This window comes from Melozone crissalis, unplaced genomic scaffold, assembly GCF_028551555.1.
Source record: "Melozone crissalis strain CALT ecotype California unplaced genomic scaffold, PUWL_Pcris_2 ptg000139l_1, whole genome shotgun sequence".
Classification (NCBI taxonomy): Eukaryota; Metazoa; Chordata; class Aves; order Passeriformes; family Passerellidae; genus Melozone; species Melozone crissalis.
The window spans coordinates 1388555-1394554 of NW_026535912.1; positions in this window are offsets into that span (position 1 = coordinate 1388555).

A 6000-nucleotide genomic window follows, 5' to 3' on the forward strand; every position below is an offset into this window, starting at 1 on the left:
AGGAGCTTGCAACACTTTTCTCCTAAAGCTTCAGGCTACAGCCTCTCTTTTCTTTGCTTTCTATTGGCTCACAATGGAGCATCTCTAAAAGTCAGGCCAGGTGAGTTCCTGCTGCTGGTCCTGAGGAAGCCAAGACAGTTTATTTCTTCTATCCCCAGCTTTCTCCCCTTGGCCCTGAAAGCCCCCCCACCAACTATGGCTCAGCTGGTGAGCACCATCAGTAGAAGGACCTGACCCTTCAGGACATTGCCCAATATTTCAGATACTCCGTGGCTGGAAAATGCCCAGCTCTGTGTCCTTGAGTGCCCATTTGAAGCATGTCCCTGTGGGTTCCTGTATCTAACCCCACTTTCTAGTGGATTTGGCACCAACCTCAGCTGCACACTGATAAAATGGGAGGCTGCTCGTGCATGTGGTGTTATAAAACAGCATCCACCAATTAGACCCAGGGAGAACGTCAATTTATTTTCCTGTGAACCAAGTGTGGCACAGCTCCTTCCTTTCCCTGTGATCTATCTGTGAGATAAAACACATCTTTAGTGTGTATCTTAAATACTGCAATGTTGGCAAGTTCTCTTGACAGAAATTAGGCTAATGTCCCTTACGGCTGCGTTAGCTGTAGAAACAAGGCTTTAAATTGAAGCTTCGCAAAGCGCTATTCCAGCATGCTCTCCAAGGCATCTCCTTATTCCAGCTTTTATTATCCAAATTTGTTCTCGCTCTGCCTTGGCAGCAGGGCTGGCAGGCAGCTCTGCCCATCCATCCTGCTGGTCTGGCAGCCAGGGGGTGGGAGCAGCACCTCCAGGCTGGCCCGGGCAGTGCTGGCCAAGCCCTGCGGAGCCCTCGGCCCCGGGATGCTCCGGCTTGGGGGCACCACTGCTGGGACGGGGCTGGGGCCTGGGTGAGGGCAGGCAGCTGACACCCATCGAGCACAGAGGGGATCCAAGGCAGTCAGCTGCACGCCCTGACAGCGGCACAGCGTGTCCTGAAACGCTCCCACTGCGAGCTGGAGCTGGGAGAAGGGAGTTTGTGTTGTGCGTGTCTCATCCTTGCAATTTCAGCGCTGAGTTACAGACTCAGAAGCTGAGGACAGGAACAGGGAGTGCTGAGGCCTGGTCATGAATTCCCTGCTTGAGCTTCAGCCCTCCCCTGGAAAATAGTTTCCTTTTTAGCTCCTTTACCCTCCTCAAGTTGAGCCCTTTTAGCCTTTAACTCCTTGTTTCCAACAACAGATTAACCAGGGCTGTTTTAAACCTCCTGATTCTCACACTGGTGTTGGTCCTGATGGATTATCCCTCCCTATTGTGTCCTTTCTGTGCCTCCACATTGCCAGGTTCTTTGGTGGCCCTCTCCTGAGTCGCTGAGAGAGGAGGAGAGGCTGAGAGTGACACATGTGGGAGACATGATGGTTGATGATGTTCTGGAGGTGCTAACCTCCATCATAGTAAAGAAGCCTCTCTCAAAAGGTATTAAATGCCTAAAATCCCACAAAATTAATATCATCCTCAGTTCCTTTTGTCAGGTTCTCAATTCTCCTGGTCAACTGCCTTGTTCTTCTCTGCCTACATCCTGTATTGATCTTCTCTGAACGTAGCCAAGCCTTCAGCATCCCAGATGGGCTTTCTGGAGTAACAAATAGACCTGAGGAATGACAATTATTGAATGGATTGTAGCATTGGCTTGGGGATAAATATTGTAGGGAGTTGGAAAGGGATTAAAACTGGCATTTGTAAGTAAGCTTCTCATGGATGTTGACTTGGGGACATGATGAGACAAAGGTCACTGCAGTGTCTCTGCAGTCTGGTGTGCCATTTGAGAGATGAAATATCAGTGTGGCTGGATACGTTTGGTCTCTCTGTTTCTTCTGCTCGGACCTTTGTGGGATTAAACTCTCTGAACTGCTGCAGTTCACAGACTTCAAGCCCAGTATCTGAAGAAAAAATAAATCAAGTGCCTTGTATTAAATCCTGAGCACATGGCTCCTGCTGCACCCGGGGCTGTGGTAACTCACTGCAGTGCCTGCCTTGAAGCTGGGGAGAAGGCTTTGCTGGCAAAGTGAAAACAGGTTGTGCCCACTCTACAAAAGGACACGCCTTCTTCTTCCTGCCCTGTGGTTATTTTTTCCTGGTGTGTTTGCTGCTGTTGCACTGAAGGCAGAGCAGCCCTCCCAGCAGGGAGGTGGAGAATGGAGCACTTGTTGTATGAGCTCTTTGCCACAGGAAGCATTTCCCTCCTGCAGCAGCAGCAGCAGCAGCAGCAGCAGGTACATCAGCAGATGCTGCAGCAGTGCCCCCATCAGAGGCCCTGTATTTCCCCCTGGAGCCCTCCTGTCACCCCTCCTTCCCTGAGATCCCTCCTCCCCAGGCTCCTCGCTGGCTTCCACCTTCAATTCCATCACTTCCAGACTTCCCAGGGGACCCAGGCACCTCAAGGGAGGGAAGGGAGGGCCACGCTGTGCCCTGTGTGTGACAGACACCCCTCCTGTCCTTGTGGCTCCCCTGCACGGGAGGGATGAGGTTTGGTGTGTGTTCAGCAGGCTCAGCTCTGGGCATGAGGCTGGGCCCCCTGGTGTGCCACCACCATCATCATCGTCACCTTGGCTGCCATGGAGGGTGGGTGGCAGTCACAGGGACCTGCTCTGGCACTGCCAACCATGGCCTGCCTGTCCCAGGGGCTCACGTGCCCCTCCTTCCCCCTTGCTGCAGGAGCTGCAGGAGAAGCCAGGTGGATTTGGCAGGCGGTGTGAGGAGAGAGCCCAGCCCAGCCTCCCCCACAGGGTGCCTCTGTTTGAATAGCAGCATTCAGAGCACTCAGCACCCACTGATCAGCTGGGAGAACATAAATCCCAGTGCCACAGGAGAGCCCTGGCTCAGGGAAAAGGGCCAGTTGTGAGCGCGTCCAGCCCAGTGTCCAAATGGAATGGTGCTTTCACATCTCTAATCAAGGGTTACTTAGTGGAGAGCCCCTTCTTTTTGAGGCTTTGTTCTCTGCTAGCTGTGGATTGAATCACGGGAGGAGGGATTGGATTCTGGCATCATTTTAAAAACGTTTTCATTCTATTTGCTGAGGGGAACAAATTACAGAGAAGACTTCTCAGCACTGTGACAAAAGAGTGGCTCTAAAACCCTTTTCAGCCAAACAAGTGTTTGACCTGAAGGCCTGATGGATGGTGCTTAAAGATGTGGTTACTGCAGCAAGGTTGGCATTAAAAATCACTGGGTGCAAGAAAGTTCTCCCAAGGTTACTGTGGGGGTGTGTCTCCCTGTAATCCTGGTGTGAGGAGCCCTTAACACCCTGAGTCCACCAGTGAGCTCTGTGGCATCAGCCTCGGGAGAGCAGCAGCACAGCAAGCACCAGTGAGCCACTTGTCTCTTGCTAAATGAGAAACTGCAATGGGATCAGCCCTTTTGGGGTGGCTTCACTGTGGCAGGAGGGCTGGAACTGGATGATCTTTAAGGTCCCTTCCAACCAAACCGTTCCACAACTCTTTCCCTGTCCCTGTCCAAGTGGGGTTCAAGCAGAAAGCAGAGCTGCTGCTTTGGGACCTGTGAGGAGCCTGGGCAGGAGCACACCTGCTGTTGGGATGTACCAGAACAGGGTGGCTTTGGGGCTTTCCCAGGAATGCCTTTGCTGCCGGCAGCTGTGCTGGATGTTGGACAGGGGACAGATTCACCCTTGGCAAGCTTGAAAGCATTTCAGATGGCTTCTGTCCCTGCTCCAGTGCAGCACAGAACAAAATCAGATGTTGGAGAAGATGTCATACTTAGACATCACCATTCTGACAGGTCAATTTCCAGGATGTTTATTAACATAGCTTGGAATGTCCCAGAAAGGTTTGTCAGATAAACTAGCCAACTGAAGTTCTTACATGAGACTTCCTTGGTTTTGTTGAGGTGCTTTGAACTCTTCATTCAATCTCTCAACAATTCATTCCCTTCAGGCCTCTCTGGAAGAGCCTCTGCAAGGTCTGTGGCTGGGGGATCAGGCCCTGCCTGCTCCCTGTGTGTCTGGGTGTGGAATCCTTTGAATCCCTCAGGGCAATCCCCAGGGCTGTGCCCTGGAAGAATATGCTATAGAGTCTCCCCCTAGGCTGAAAGGGAAAATTTCCCCATGGAGCCTTGCACAACACTCTGAACCACCCCAGTTCCTTTCCCCATATGTCCCAAATTCTGGTAGTTTCTCCTTTCCCTGTTCCCTCATTGGTTGTGGTATCCCTGGTGGCTGGCTCTGCGTCTCCCCTGTAGGGCAGTGCCCTTTGCCCTGCCCTTTGTGCTACCCCAGTGCCTTTGGACCATTGGCCACTGACCCCTAATTAACCCTGTGCACACCACATGGCCAGCTCTTTTGTCTCTGATTCCCCTTTGGCGTGCTGGAATAAGCCTCTGTAGGAATTTGTCATACAAAAGGCCCTTCTGCCTCTCGTGGCTGAACTGGCCGTGGTGAGTGTGGTGTGTGGACTTGGCTGCTCTCCCTGAATGTTCACCCAAGCAGCTTTTCCAAGGAGATGCTTATTGGGATATAGGCAGCAGCATCCACCATCTAAACCCCGGTGTTGCTCCATCTGGGTGCCCTGGGAGGCAGAAGGAAGCAGCAGTGCCAATTGTTTGCTCATGCTGTAAGGACAAAACTCCTCTCTGCGGGTTTCCTCTGCAACCCCAGGAAGAGAAGGACATCTCTGTCCTTGTCAGCCCTCTGGGCAATGATCAGACAGAACAGCGATGAAACCAGGCTGGCAGCACCAGGGCTGGTCACTCGCAGGCAAAGGCAGCCCAGCTCCTCCAGCCTGAGCTGGGCAGCACCTGGGAGAGGTGGCACCATGACACTGGGCACGGTGCATCACCCCAGGGGCTCCTCCTGCATCCCATCCCCTGCAGAGCCCCTGCTGTCCCTGGTTACCTGAGCAGTGGAGAGGCAGTGCCCAGGCTGGTGCTGCTCTGAGGAGATGCTGCACTCAGCAGGCAGCTCTGGCTCCCCAGCAGTACCGTGGGAGGAGGAGCTGCCCAGGGAGTGCATTTGTAAAGCATTTCTTCCCCAGGAAGAGGAGTTTGTCACAGGAGTTTGTACTTGGGATGTGCACACAGGTGTCTGAGCTTCCTCCCTGCCTGAGGTGGGGAATGCTGGGGGGGCTGGGGCAGCTGCTGAGGGAGCTTCCAGGCCTGGTGCTGTGAAACCTCTCCACCAGCTATCAGGAGGAGGTGACATAGAGCATATTAATGACATTTTCCAGTGGCACTTAATTGGGAGGAGCAGTGAGTGTCAGACAGTGAACTAATGCAAAAGGCTATAGCTGAGTGAAGAAGGGAAAGAAAAAGAAAGGAAAGAAAGAAAAGATAGGAAAAAAAGGGAAGAAAGGAAGAAAGAGAAAGAGAGAGAGAGAAAGAGAGAGAGAAAAAGAAAGAAAGAAAGAAAGAAAGAAAGAAAGAAAGAAAGAAAAGAAAGAAAGAAAGAAAGAAAGAAAGAAAGAAAGAAAGAAAGAAAGAAAGAAAGAAAGAAAAAGAAAGAATATATAAATGAGATTCAGGCTCTGGGCCTCTTCTTCCCATCAGTAATCCATCTCATCCTTACCTGTGTCTGTTACATGTCTTCCTTTTGTGTGTAAAAATGTTCTGTTTTGAAGTAACAAACAATCTGGAGAGTGGTAGATTTGCCTTTGTAGGAAAGAAGGGAAAGAAAAACGGAGGCAGGCTTTGCTGCTTCCTTGCTCAGCAGCTCTAACCAGAGTCTGGGGTCAGGGTGTGAGCTGAGCCCCCAGACTGGGTCTGGCTCCTCTGTTTTCCTCTGAGCACGCTGGTGTGGGACATCCCACCCACCCAGGCACAGCTGGAGTCAGGCACAGTGTCCCCATGTGCCACCAGCACGGGATGCCCCAGCCTCAGCCAGGTCCCCAGCCCTGGCACTGGTGGCTCCTGGAGCTGGGGACGCAGCTGTGGGGAGCTCCGCTGCTTGCTGGGATTTGTCTCCTGGTAGTTTTTAATCATTATTTTATTAAGGGAGAAGGTG